This window comes from Argopecten irradians, chromosome 9 (assembly GCF_041381155.1).
Source record: "Argopecten irradians isolate NY chromosome 9, Ai_NY, whole genome shotgun sequence".
In the NCBI taxonomy this organism is placed as follows: domain Eukaryota; kingdom Metazoa; phylum Mollusca; class Bivalvia; order Pectinida; family Pectinidae; genus Argopecten; species Argopecten irradians.
In genome coordinates this window covers 33872015-33887228 of record NC_091142.1, presented here as the reverse complement: position 1 = coordinate 33887228, position 15214 = coordinate 33872015, and the positions used below count along the sequence as shown (strand labels likewise).

The window sequence follows — 15214 nt, the reverse complement described above, 5'->3', positions numbered from 1 at the left end:
CTCCCCCTCCCCCTCCCCCCCCCCCCCCTCCCCCCCCCCCCCTCCCCCCCCCCTCCCCCCCTATCGCCACTGGTAATTCCACTCCCACCCAGAGCCATCTAAATCTTGGACGACAGGAAGAGACATTGTAGAATTAAATTATATGTAAAAAAAAGGAATGGAAGGGAGTATAAAAGTACCACATGTATTTCAATACATGAAGAAAGAAAGAAAGGAAGAAAGAGAGAGAAAGAGGGAGAGATAGAGAGAGAGAGAGAGAAAGAAAGAGAGAGAAAGAGAGAGATAGTGAAAGAAAGAGAAAGAAAGGGAGAGAAAGAGAAAGAGAGAGAGAGAGAGAAAGAGAGAAAGAAAGAGAGTGAAAGAAAGAAAGAGAAAGAAAGCATTGTGCGTTGAATGAAAGCCCCCCTGCGAGGGGACATCTGTTTATATTTAAAAGGCTGACCCCAAGGCCCCAACCTTGGCAGCCTTCAAATGTTCTGGGGTATTAAAATGATTTTATGAAAAAAAAAAAAAAAACAAAAAAAAAAAAAAAAAAAAAAAAACAAAAAAAAAAAAAAAAAAAAAAAAAAAAAAAAAAAAAAAAAAAAAAAAAAAAAAAAAAAAAAAAAAAAAAAAAAAAAAAAAAAAAATGTTTGTAAATAAAAAAAAAAAAAAAAAAAATTTGTAAATAAAAAAAAAGACCATGTGTCAAGATGTCATAGTTATTTCAAATATTTGCATATTTTCAGGATACCATGAAGATAGTGACAACCATCAGGACAGTGACACCCGAGAGCAGACATTCCTTGATAGTGTGATTAGTAGAGCTTCATCAAAAATTAATGATGGGTGACTAGACTTGAAAACTCCATTTAACCTGGACAGTGGCAAACGTTAACATTGTCATCTATGGGAAATCATTTGGTTCTGCGGTCTCTATAGGATGACAACCGGATATGATGTTTTCTTCATTCTGCGTCCCTGGACACCATTTGCCTGAACCCAATCTGCATATTTTTGACTGGAAATCGAATGCTGAAGGTATTTTGCATGTACTTATACATACATTTGGTAGTTATTTTTAATACGGAGGCCTTCCTGTCTTGATAAAGACAATGTAAATTTGGGGGATTTTGGTCAAAAAGTTCACATTACACATATATATAGCTAAGCACATGAACCAATATCCTAGAAAGTGATAAATAAAGAAGATGTGTTTGTCACAATTATGGCACAGGGGCTAGGGGTCCTGGCAGAGGAGGAGGGGGTATGGGTTTCAAGAAGTCTGCTGACTAAGAATAGGATGTGTATTTCAATGATATTAATAAACTTCTCTGAATCCATGTGATACACAGTGATTAGGAGTTATTCAAACCTAATACATTATGTATTAGGCTTTAGGCATTATCTCTTTCCCTGTATTTATCTATTTCTCATAATTACTATTCTATTTATCTGTATCTAAGATATTTTATTTATATGGTGATCAAATGGGTAGTGTTGTTTGGTTCTGTAAGACATCCAGTACAGTCTTCTTTTTCAATCTTTAGTGTTTAAGATCGGTCAGGAATAGATTATAGTTTCAAGCTGTAGGTCGGTGGTTTTTATTGGGGTACTCTGGGTTCCCACAGCTTTAATGACCATAAAACCTAATAAATCTATATAAAACACTTTGTTTTTTGTGATCATTAATCAGCTACTTTCACTTATTCATTTTAGTCATTTAATCATTCATTTCTTCTATTTCAGCTGTGAAAATTGTATCTTTTGGGCCGACAAGTTTTAACAGCCTATTCCCAACTTGGAGACACCGCCAAGGGAAGTTAACTCATTTCATGAAAACACTAGACAGAGTTGCCTTTCCATAAATGACCTGAGTATTAATTTGTGAGTATAATTTGTCTTTATATATATATATTACTCTTATATACTTCTTTGGTTTCATTATCAGTGGTATTAATTTTTTCAAGTGAGTAGTCGAGTGAAATTTGGAGTTATCTCCCTTGCACTGTCTGTAGGTCTTGGGTGAAGGGACTGATTTAGAAGCATTTGTGTAATGCTTTTACTGCCAGATCATGTAATTGACTAGTGTAAGATAAGTTTTATTTTATTTTCCAAAATCTTTTCCTTTGTAATAGCTAGGCACGTTTTTTTTTAGTTCTGACCAGCTTTTTCGGTTCAAATTTTGCTCTAGATTTGATCTTATCTGACCTTGGAATCCTTTAGAGGTTAATAACGTACCTTTTTTTACATCAGTTGGTATACATTTGTAATTTTGGAATCGGCTCATTCAGAAAATTCATATTTCATTAGTTGCACCATAATTTCTCTGTGTTATATCAGATATATATGACATAATTAAATATGTTATAATCATTTCTTTATGATATTGTTTTGTTTACTAAGTTATATATCTATAGTATTGAGTCAGTTCTGGAACATTGCTTTGCTTAAATATTCAGTTCTGGATATTTTTTTATAGAAATTCCAAAAATGTCGAGTGGGGATCGAGAATATGAGTTATCTTCCTCTGATCTTAAAGTTTATTTCAGTTGTTTACATTTTCGTGTAGTACACTACCTATATGTACTACAGTTATAAGTAAAAGTCAAAAGTCTAGGTACAAATTTTATTTTGATATTTAAATTATCGTTTCAGAATTGTTTCAATTCTCTACTATGACAACTGGAAGAGTTGTGGTAAAATCGAGAATTCCTTTTAGCCCTAAGAAAAATATTCATTTTCAAAATATATCAAATATTCAAATCATTTAGGTCTGAAATTTTGGAAGAAGAAAGATAGGTTTAAGTAAAGTATTTGAGGGAAATAAAAAGATATACATTTTAACATTTTAATAGAACATTGACTATAAAAATAGACAATGCGTTGGATGGTTTTATAAGCTCACTAAAATGACTTCTTCATAACAGCTGGTCGTATCCTTATGGGATACTTGTACAAATGGTTGGGCTGCAACTTCTTAGTGTTAAATAATTCATATGTTCTTGATAGTATCTTTATATGGTGAAGATTCAATGTTAAACAAATTATGGCGTCAATTTTTTATCCCCCGCCCAACGAAGTTGGCGGGGGATATACAAATGGGTTCCGTCCGTCCGTCCGTACGAATGGTTTCCGGAGCATAACTCTAAAACCAGTGGAGATATTTCCATGAAACTTCATACACACATTGGTCTTATGGTCTAGTAGTGCCTTTTGCTATTTTTAGGTTTTCATTTTTTGCATTTTTTCCGTAACCATGGAAACACTGCTGAAAATATCATATTTTTGTACTAGGTTCGTTTCCGGAGCATAACTCTAAAACCAGAAGAGATATTTTCACGAAACTTCATAGACACATTGGTCTTATGGTCTAGTAGTGCCTTTGGCTATTTTTAGGTTTTCACTTTTTGTATTTTTTTCTGTAACCATGGAAACATTGCTGAAAATGGCAGATTTTTGTGTAAGAATCGTTTCCAGAGCACAACTCTAAAACCAGCAGAGATATTTCCATGAAACTTCATAGACACATTGCTCTTATGGTCTAGTAGTGCCTTTTGCTATTTTTAGGTTTTCATTTTTTGCACTTTTTCCGTAACCATGGAAACATTGCTGAAAATATCATATGTTTTTACCAGGTTCATTTCCACAGCATAACTGGAAAACCGGTTGAGATATATGCACAGAACTCCATAGGCACATTAGTCTTATGGTCTAAGTGTCTTTTGCTATTTTAAGGTTTTCACTTTTTGTACTTTTTTCTGTAACCATGGAAACATTGCTGAAAATGGCAGATTTTTGTGTAAGAATCGTTTCCGGAGCACAACTCTAAAACCAGCAGAGATATTTCCATGAAACTTCATAGACACATTGTTCTTATGGTCTAGAAGTGCCTTTTGATATTTTTAGGTTTTCACTTTTTGTGCTTTTTTCTGTAACCATAGAAACATTGCTGAAAATATCATATTTTTGTAGCAGGTTCATTTCCGGAGCATAACTCTAAAACCAGCAGAGATATTTCCACGAAACTTCATAGACACATTCTTTTTATGGTCTAGTAGTACCTTTTGCTATTTTTAGGTTTTCATTTTTTACACTTTTTCCGTTACCATGGAAACATTGCTAAAAATATCATGGTAAATGGTAAATGTTACTTTGCACATTTCCATCAGTGGTACAAAAACACGTGAAACTGTGGTACACAAAGATGTGAAAGGAGCATTGAGATGTTGTTATCAAACACCATGACCAAAGCTGACCCCGAATAGCAGCGGTTTGATTAGGGCGTCACAACAAGCGTAAAATATAGTTAAGCACATCTGAGGACAAACAGAAACAAAGCTATATTGCTATTTTTCGGGTGTAACTTAGGGCCTACGATTGTTAAATAAAACCTGTAAGATGTGGGCATTCCTAATATATATATAAATAAATGAAACATGGTTTCCAACATTAAAGTTTTTGTTAAATTGTTATTATGGTATTTTCCCGTGAAGCTGTATACAATCTAACTGTTGACAACTTTATCGGGAAGTCATTTGTCAAACTCGGTAACCTTTGAGTCTCTCGCCTTTTACATGTTTCTGTACCATGGCTGTTTTCGGCCGCTGTTTTGTTACAGAAAGATATAAAAGTGACTGCTCACATAAATACTGCTTTCACATCTTTGTGTACCATGCTTTCATATGTTTTTGTACCATTCATGGTACACAAACATGTGAAAAAACTGTACCATGATAAAAAGCGTTACAGTTTTTTCATATCTTTTTGCCAGGCTCTTGTCGGCCATCGTAAATATAAATGTCAAGGCTGTATACCTGATTCAACAATTGCAGCCCCGCTCTACTTGAATTATACTCCATATTTATTTAAGCTCAACTTCCTTTTTCCTGTTTTTTTTTCATATACATAAGTCTCCACAATCAAACGTACTTCAGCTTTGATATTTCCATTGGCAGGGGATCTGAATGACTATGTCCTTGTTTTTATACATTTGTGTATTACATGGACTTAAAAAAAAACCCAGATGAGCAATACAGGGCCTAATTGGGCCTCGATCTTGTTTATTATATCATATGTTTTCAACCATACTGATGATATCACTATTTTAACCCGAATAACAGCTCCAGCATCTGGACGTTTTTGATCCATCAGGATAGCCACAACCATCTGGATATCATCAGGATAGTGACAACCATCAGATGGAAGACATTTCTGGAAAGTGACCGAGTGATCAGCAGCTGCAATTCCATTCAGGTACATTTACTACTAAACTCAAATGAAAAGTTTGAATTTGAATTGTAAAATTAAACTGCAGTTTTATTGCTCATGTGCATTTTTGCCCACCATCATTAGATGGTGAACTGTTCAAATGGCCTTATATCTGTGGTCCAGTATGTCCAAATGTTCTTTTGTCCATTAAGGTTTATTACCCTGTTTAAGCTAGTGATATTTTGTATGCCTATATATCCCTTCTTAGGTATACTTGAATATAACCAAGTCTATAAAAAAAATTATATGCAATCAGGCTTAACCTTAGATATTATTGTTACTTGAGTCTCTATAGAAATGTAAATAAAACAATTTTGACTGTTTGAAAATTGTTACAAATATACAAATCCTCAGAAACTGTTGACTAGTAAGGAACATTTGTATGTGCTTCGTTCTTATCATAGTCATACTCAATTGTTGAAATCATAAACACTGGTGAGCTGGACCCAGGTATTCTTTCAACAAAAGTCTTTCTCGCCAGAAGGTGTGATTAGTTTAAGATTGTGGATCAGGTAACAAAACATTTGTTTTGTGCCTTATCAGCCAACAGTCAAAACTATTTCCCCCTCGGTGTTGGGACCAACCCCTCGGGGGGAAAAAGAGTTTTGACTGTTGACTGATAAGGCATAAAACAACTGTATACTGTTTACTCGAAGATCGTTGTGTTGTTTGTAAATTTCTGCAAAATAAACAAAAATATTGTACATATCAGTGGATTCGGTACATGTTATCTTTACTAGTAGCATGTACTAGAAATGCTAGTTTGACCAGTTTCGACTTTACAATGACATACACATCAAGTCCTCTTTAACCAAAATTGGCCTTCAACATCCTTGGCGAAGGGGAGAGGTGAGGCGATTGGTAACCCCTTTAAATCGCTACTAGTAATAGACTTCTGCAGATGGTTTTCCGAAGGACCAAGCTGAGCTTATGTGATACCCCGGTGTCCAGTGTCCAGCCATCGACAATTGACTTCTAACAAATGACTATGTATGGTTTGGGCCCTGTTTGGCCCCCAAATCTGTCGGTTTTACAAAACTGTTATTAAGAACATGTCTTTTAAATTGTTGTATTCAAACTATGTAGTACATCTATGATTTAAAGGCCCACTACCTTTCCGAAACAAAAAATTTAATATTCTTAATAACAACAATAACATCAGAAAATGTATATTGATGGCCTAAGATGAGGTTACAAAGCCAAAAAAAATGCAAGATTCCTTTCGTTATCTATGTTAACAGTGAAGATTCATTTCGCTGATTTGCCTTCTGGCGGAGTGACAGGCAACTAACATGAGGTAATTAGAATGACAGCGGGAAACATAGGACAACAAAAAATATGAAAATAAATATTCCCATTTTAAAAGTTAAAAGCCGTTTCGGAAAGTTAGTGGGCCTTTATTTGTAATGAAAGTTTTCTGATTTTGCAGGTTTAGCTACCATGCATGGTTACCATCTAAAATATACATAAATAAGGAAAATGGGGAAATTTTGACAATTTTGATAATTTTTTGCTAGGTTTTTGTCGAAGAAACCATAAAGTGCATCCTTGAACAAAATTAATATTTACTGAGAATATGTATGTATTTCTGATACATCTTTTGTAGTAATATAAAGTTATACTCAAACATGTGATCTATGTTTTTTTAGTAAGAGGGTTAAATACAAAAGGATGGTGCTAATATTGCTGTGTAAATTTATTAGGTCACCTGAGACGAAGTCTCAAGTGACCTATTCTAATCGCCTTTTGTCCCTCGTCGTGTGTCGTCCGTATACAATTTACATTTTCGACTTCTTCTCCAAAACTGCTGAAGCAATTTCAATGAAATTTTGCACAAACCTTCTAAGGCATAAGGCCAATCAAAATTGTGAATTATATGGTCCCCACCCCCCAGGGGGCTGTGGGAGGGGCCAAAAGGGGTAAATTGAGTAAAATTTCAAAAATCTTCTCTACTCACAGTTGTGGTAGAATCAAATACTCTTCATAGATAGAAAGGTCTTAGTGACCCCCAGGGGCCTTAGGGGCAGGGTCAAAAGGGGTCAAATAGGCTAAAACATCAAAAATCTTCTTCTGAAATTCTGGAAATGGTAGTATCAAATACTTTTCATAGATAAAAAGGTCTTAAGGTCGGGGTCAAAAGGGGTCAAATAGGCTAAAACTTCAAAAATCTTCTTCTGAAATTCTGGAAATGGTAGAATCAAATACTTTTCATAGATAGAAAGGTCTTAAGGTCCTTTACAAAAATTATGAGTTATATGACCCTGGGGTCTTAGGTTTCCGCCTGGGGAGGGGGTCAAATTTACTATAGTTTATATAGGGAAAACACATTTATGAGCATTTTTTGCTCAATTTTCATGGGAAACAAGTCAAACTTGGTTAGAATTATTAGCCTGGAATAGCATTTTAACATCATATCCATATTTGTCCAGGCTGACCCCTTGGGCGGGGTAAAACTTCAAAAAATATTCTTCTAAAATTTTGGAAATGGTAGAATCAAATACACTTTATAGATGATATTTTGTCTTAAAGTGTGTTTTATAAAATTTGTAAATTATATGACCCTGGGGTCTCACGTTTCCCCTTGGGGAGGGGGTCAAGTTTACTATAGTTTATATAGGAAAAACACATTAATGAGCATTTTTTGCTCAATTTTCATTGAGTCCAACTTCGTAAGAATTATTAGCCTGAGATAGCATTTTAATATCATATCCATATTGGTCCTTGCCGACCCCCTAGGTCAAATATGCTAAAACTTCAAAAATCTTCTAAAATTCTGGAATTATTAGCCTAAGATATAGCATTTTAACATCCATATCACTCCTCGATGACCCCCTGGGGGACCAGAGGGGCAGGACCAAACAGGGTCAAAATGATTAAGATTTCAAAAAATACTTCTAAGTTCACAGGTTTGATTGAAGCAAATACTCAGGTTTGATTGAAGCAAATACTCTTCCTAGTCTAAAAAGTCAAAAATTATAAATCACTGACTAACTTCAAGGCCCAGCATATAGTGTTTATATGTCTTTAATTTGTTTCATTATATATTCTTATTCAGGTGACCGTTGAGGCCCATGGGCCTCTTGTCACTGTTTTATAGCTGTTGCTGCTGCTGGTTGAATTTATCAATACTGTCTACTTCAAAGCATGTACTTTGTCACTATATATATGTTAATGTTTGTGTCTTAAGATGTCGCTTTAAGTCACAAGGCCACATGTATTCTCTCAAGCAAAGATGACATTGCTGCTTCTTCTGTTAGACAGGGGACCCCTCCTACCTATTGATGCCTCTTGTTGTGACGTAGGAAATTCTCTCATCGAATAAATGTTGTGTTGTCATTTTTGCCTCTTTATTTTCCACTTAGATTGGTCATTATGTTTGACTTGTTACTAAAGCTTTGGTCACAGGTGCCACAATGATAATTCAGTCGGGCTCTGTGATGGCAGTTCATTTTTCTGAAGAACGGAAGTTCAAAGATAATCACAAAGTCAATTTCATTGTTTTTGTCATCAACAGTGGCGTACCACTCCGAAAGCGTCCACATGAACTAGGGTGTACCGATTTAGGGTGGGATTACTGTTCTAGACGGAAAGAAAGAAAATGAGTAATCTGTCCCCGCAATTATCGTCAACCTTTCCGACTTATAGTTCATGTGGACACTTTAAGGGTAGTGCTGCACTGTAGGTAACAACTGTATTGAATTGATTGTGCGATTACAGAAGAGCTTTCGCCCTTCAATAAAAAATTGAACCGCCATCAGAAAAAGCCCACCTCGATCATCATTGTCACAGCGATAATCCAGACAGGCTTATTGATGACCGTTTCATTTGATTGAAGAATGGTTCTATGACAATCACAGGTAATTTCACCGCTTTTGTCACTAACAGCGATGCTTCACTCCAAAAGGATAAACAAAAACTAGAGTGTACCGGTTTAGGGCGGGGTTGCTTTTCTTGACGGAAAGACAGAAAATAAGTAATCCGTCCCCGTAATTATCGGCAACCTTTCCGACTTATAGTTAACGTTGAAACTTAAATGGGTAGTGCTGTGCTGTTGGGGACAACTGCATTGATTTGACTGTGCGATTGCTGTAGAACCTTTATCCTTCAATCAGAAAATGGAACTGTCATCACAAAAAGCCTGCCTGGATTACCAATGGGGCACCTGTGACCAAAGTCCACAAATCAAAGCTGGTAAGTTGGCATGAGTCGGCTTCCAGTGCCAAATAAAGCAGAAAATTCATATGCAAAAATTGCATTAACACATAATCGATAAGATAAGTATCTACTGAACGAGAAGATGGTTATCAGATAGCGAAGAAGACAAGCCTGTAGCAATAGAGAACACATGCAGACTCGAGGGAAGAAAAAATAGCCAACAAGAATCCTTTGATACCAAAGTCAGGTAGGCCAGATCTTGCTAAGGAGGAGGAAGGGGTTAGGAAATATGAAGTATGCTCCAGCATAAGGACCTCTTTTGGTGACCTGTGAGGCTCTTGACTAAGTTTTAGTTTGGTGACACTTGCTGGCAATCCAAATAAATATCTTTTTTTCCCAAAACCAGAACAGACGCTTGTGGTGATAAGCAGACCTCATTCACTAAAAACTGCCACGAAAAGTTGTATTTGAATTTTTAAATTAAACTGCAGTTCTTTCTGGAAAAACCTTTCAGGTCAACCAACAAAATGTAATAAAGAATCATTGATGGTGTTAAATTATTTTCCATTTGCAATTAGGTCTTGAATATTGGAAAGAGGAAGGAAAGGTTTTAGTGAAATATTTAAAAAACAAACCTTTTGACAAGATTAACTATATCATTGATTTTGAATTATAATTATTGTGATGGCTATGGACAATCATTGATAGGAGAAAAATGCTAGATTTTGAAAATTTCAAGAGGCCCAATGGCCTTGCTATATTTGATAAGGCTGGTTAATTACCAAGAACCTGAATTAACAAACCTTCAGATGTGAGCTCTTTTGTTAATACTGTAATAATAATGATTTTCCAAATTATTAAAATTTCGATTTATTTGTTTTATAAGATAGAGACACCCATCAGGATAGACACCCACCATAATAGAGACAACAACCAGGATTGAGACAACAACCAGGATAGTGACAACAAAAATCAGGATTGAGACACCCACAAGGATAGAGGCAACTACCAGGATAGAGACAACCACCAGGAAAAGGCCACCCACCAGGATAGTGACAACAATCAGGATTGTGACACCCACCAGGATTGAGACAACCACCAAAATAGAGACAACTACCAGCTCCATTCAGGTAATAATAATAGTCTTTACATGTATTTCCTCAAAACTGAAAATAACAACATCTCATTATTATAATGTTTATATAATAAAGACATAATATGCAAAATTAAAATCATGAGAAAAATAGTTAGCATGTTATTAAACATGTAGTTTTAAGTACATCTTTTGTATATTACATTCAGTCAGATTGTAGTTTTAATGACAAATGACTGTTCAAGTACTTGGTGAATAAATAACTTTGTTAGTAATATACATTCACAATCTATTAGGTTAGTTATTGTAGACAGAGAACATATTGTAAATATTTATAACACAGACAATTCTAAAATCTTCTAAATCTTTTTTCTGTAATCATTTACTGTAAAACTCCCATGAAATGTTATATTGTAAAATTAAACTGCAGTTTTTATATAGGGATCTAAATTTCCTCTTCACTTGGTAAAGGGTGTACTTAATGGTTTTCCTGAGGCGGTGTTGATTTTTGTGTTTCTTCATATCTAGTTTTTCATTTTCTACACCTACATCAATTATTTTGTTTCAGTAGATATGTATTTATTTGCACACATTTAGCTTGAAACTATTTTGTCTCTTTAAATTCATTTTCAAAATTTGATTAGCCAATTCGAAAGGTCACCAGAACGTGACCCTAATGGGATATTGTCAGATCCTTTATCAAATGGAGGGATAATAAGGCAATTACCGGTAAGGAAAGTATTTTCTTGTAGCTTTTTAGTCAAATCATTCCTATTTACCATTATTTTTAAAAAAAACTCACCTTATATTGAAATTTTATTAATACTTTGTCAAGTTAGGAACAAGAGATCCAGAGTATCTGTATCGCTGCATTTCAAAGATATTAGTTGTTTGGTTGGCTGATAAGATCGATGTCCTATCCACAGCCAGGTTCAAGCCTCTCGTGTAAATAATGATATCAATATTACAGAAGATAAAATTCTAAAGTTTTTCTCTGCTTTTATTTTCAAATTTTGAACTACATGCACTGGTCGTAGTGTTTTCCAAATAATTCAGAATTTTAGATTAAAATAATTATGAAATGTTTGTTAATGTTATGTTTTAGCCTAGAGGAAACAGTAGGATCATTTTTAGCTCTTGCATTAACCAGTATAATTTTGAAAATAATTCTTATAACCTTCCAAATGCCCTTCATAATCTATTTTATGCAAAATTTATTTTTTAGTAAAGATAGCCATTGGAGTAAACAAACTATCTGATATCATGCTTTTTTCTGTGTAATTTGTTTTCCAAATTCGCTTTATAGTATTCAAATGAAGAATATAGAAAAGTAAAGTTCTTTAATCCTTATACTAACTCTACCAGACATTGACGAAAAACCTCCCAAATGACAGGACGCAAACGACTAGACAGGACTGACATGGGAGGCGCGTACGAACTGACCCTATCATTAAAACCACTAATTCACATTCTCACTCAAAGGACTTCTCTCCTATATTCTTTAGTTAGTAAAATTCCCATAAATTCAAAATTGTTTATATTCTTTAGTTAATAATAGTACCAAAAATTCAAAATTGTATTATTTAATGAATAATCTTAAGTTTAATAAGATAAAGTAAGTTAATTGAAAACAAATAAAATTAATTGAAAATATTGGAATTAAATTTTCAAATTTAATTCTTCTACAAATACCGGCTTGAGCTATTATGACCATCTGTCTTGTAGGCCAGAATATTATGTTTTTAAAACAAAAATGAAATTTTCCAAGAAAATTGTGCTAATATAAAATCCTTGAATAATTAAATTGATGGCAATTTTGACACAAGACCAAGTAAGGATTATAACATGTCATTGATAACGATTTTCAATTAAGGAGTTATCTTCCTTAATTTCTAAATAACACTTAAATGTCAACATCTTTAATCCTAAATTAAATAACATTATTTAATCTATATATTGTGAACAAAATTTTGCAAAGTTAGATTATAGAGGTTAACTATATATAATTGTAACTGTTATTTTGAAATAAGAACAAATTTTATTTATACGAGTTGTCTCCCTTTTCATGAAGCTGCCATCTTAAGGAATCATCTTTTTCTTTAGAGGGAGACAGCATCATGGTAGTTTAATGTATTTGAGCAATGAGTGGTCATTTTGAGGCAGGTTCACTAGAACAGTATTTGTAATAGGAATTTCAGTGGTACATATATTCTCTGGGTCTCTTTCATAATTCAACTATTTTGTACAATTGGTACTGTCTCCACAATAATTTTGTACAAAATCTAAATGTTATAAATTACAAAATATTTTGTTGATCTACTGTCTCTTATTCCATGAAGCTTATTATGTTGTTTCAAAATTTCAACAATTTATTACTCGTTTCCTTATTCTATCAAGTACAAATCGTTTCCTGTCACAGCATTAATCAAAGAGTTTCTGTGATTTTTGTGTCTCTATTTGAAGCAAGTGAAATCATAACCTATTGGGATTTAATTTTTACATTTCTATGAAGTTAAAAGTATTCTTAATTTTTAGCAAGAAAAGCTGACAGAAAAAAATAACAAATTTTGTATCTTGACCGTGTATTTTCATGATTGTTTTTGAAACAGCGATTTGTTTTCTTTTGAACTGCAATTTTTTTGTGAAGACCTGAATCTGTGAAAATTGTCACCTTGCATATAGTGGAGAGGAAATAGCTATTATATAAATTTGAGGTCTTTTTGTTTTGAAGTTTTTAAGTTCCAAAAAATTAAACTTGCTTAGTCTTCCATAATAATATTTCAATATAAAATGAATTGTCCTTAATGCCACCACCACAGTTCGCAACATATAAGTATCCAATTCATACAATGTAATAGCTCAAAATCAACAATAAGTATCCAATTCATACAATGTAATAGCTCAAAATCAACATATAAGTATCCAATTCATACAATGTAATAGCTCAAAATCAACATATAAGTATCCAATTCATACAATGTAATAGCTCAAAATCAACATATAAGTATCCAATTCATACAATGTAAAGCTCAAATCAACATATAAGTAAATTCATACAATGTAATAGCTAAATATATAGCTCAAAATCACAATAGTATCCAATTCATACAATGTATAGCTCAAAATCAACATATAAGTAAATCATACAATGTAATAGCTCAAAATCAACATATAAGTATCCAATTCATACAATGTAATAGCTCAAAATCAACATATAAGTATCCAATTCATACAATGTAATAGCTCAAAATCAACATATAAGTATCCAATTCATACAATGTAATAGCTCAAAATCAAGCACACTATCATATTCTTTTTATTCAATTTTCAACTTTGATATGAATTTCTATTTCCAGAAATCTATATTAGATATAAAGTTAGTTGTAGGGAAAAATTGCATTTTTCACCAGAGCATCCTTAAAAACAGGTAGATATATATATTATCCGATCATGGTAAGATTAGAATGGCAGTGGTCTGACGTCCGTGAGAAATCAGGCTTGTTGTTAAACATTCGGACACGTGGCAAATTTCTGGATTTCTACAAACTCCAGATTGATATGTACATGTATGGTGTTATATTTAGTTCTAGATATACAGTCAATAAATTTCGTTTTGTTATAATTTAATCATAATGAGTCTGGTAGATGTACGCGTTAGACACATGCAGTTTGTGCATTTGTAGGGTTCATGCAATCGACCTATACATTTTATTATTTCTTCAGAATGTTTGTTTTATATGAATGTGCTAGTGTTCAAGTTCAATTTCAAACAATTTATTGATACATTTCCCATATAGGTCTTCTCCCTATTCATTTCAGTTTTGTTTATAAATAATTTGTGCATGAACTAATGATGTTTTCTCTGTTGTAGAATTGGGAATGATTTCTGTGTATATAAGTTGCAGCGTTCTAGTCTTTATGTAGGATCATGGAGGACCAGCATATATTGGACCTAATGATACGGAGATGTCCAATTTTAGAGGTTACAGTGTATATACGTGCCACTGGATGTTTTTTTCATTTTAAGACTGTTCAATAAAGACTTTAGTATCTTATTCGGTCATTCGATTCCACAGCCTTCTTAAATCCAGTATTAGAAACCTTAAGCATTGAGTGCTGGTGCACCTCCTGCTAACCTGCACTGCAGGATTTTTCAGGTTGGGTGGCTCGCTTGGTTTCACAAAAGGCCATTTTAGGACTCAAGATATGTACATTTTACGCGTCCACTAATACCAGTCCGGCAGCAAAATAATACAGTCTTCAAAAGAATATCAGTCTTGTGTTCTTATTTCAAATGAAATACAATGTATTCAGAAATGAAATAATTATGTACGGATAAGTTTTGAAGCAGAACAAACATATCTTGTCTACACTGTTGGAGTAACTACTTATCCCAGTATTTAATTCGTATCTGAAAGACATTGCTTATAAGGATCCAGTGTAATATTGATACGTCATTCTTTAAGTGAATAGCCTAAGGCTAAAGTCTGGTTCTTATGGTATATAGAGAAAAAAATGTCCTGTCAAAATCAATCTCTATGGATGAAGTTAATCTATATTATAGGAATCCTAAAAAGTCCAATGTCCGTCTTGACATTTCCAGTCAGCCTCGCTTTCAAAGAGATAGGCAAATTTAGTTTTACAACTGCTTAATTTACATGGGGGTTTTCTACTGGACAACATAGCAGAACTTGACTGTCGTTTTGATATACAAGG

The 15214-nt window shown here is 33.7% G+C and overlaps 1 long non-coding RNA gene across 3 annotated transcripts; it reads left to right on the top strand.

Annotated features, from left to right (window-relative positions):
* Positions 1-53: 53 nt before the first annotated feature.
* On the top strand, positions 54-14767 carry LOC138332129 (uncharacterized). Of its 3 annotated transcripts, none has more exons than XR_011209777.1 (6): positions 54-1020; positions 1729-1866; positions 5103-5235; positions 8508-9652; positions 10292-10535; positions 14370-14767. It is a non-coding gene; the product is annotated as an uncharacterized lncRNA (long non-coding RNA). The 3 variants fall into 3 exon arrangements; XR_011209778.1 differs by having other exon boundaries at positions 13855-14767; XR_011209779.1 differs by lacking the exon at positions 14370-14767 and adding an exon at positions 11143-12989.
* Positions 14768-15214: the final 447 nt, after the last annotated feature.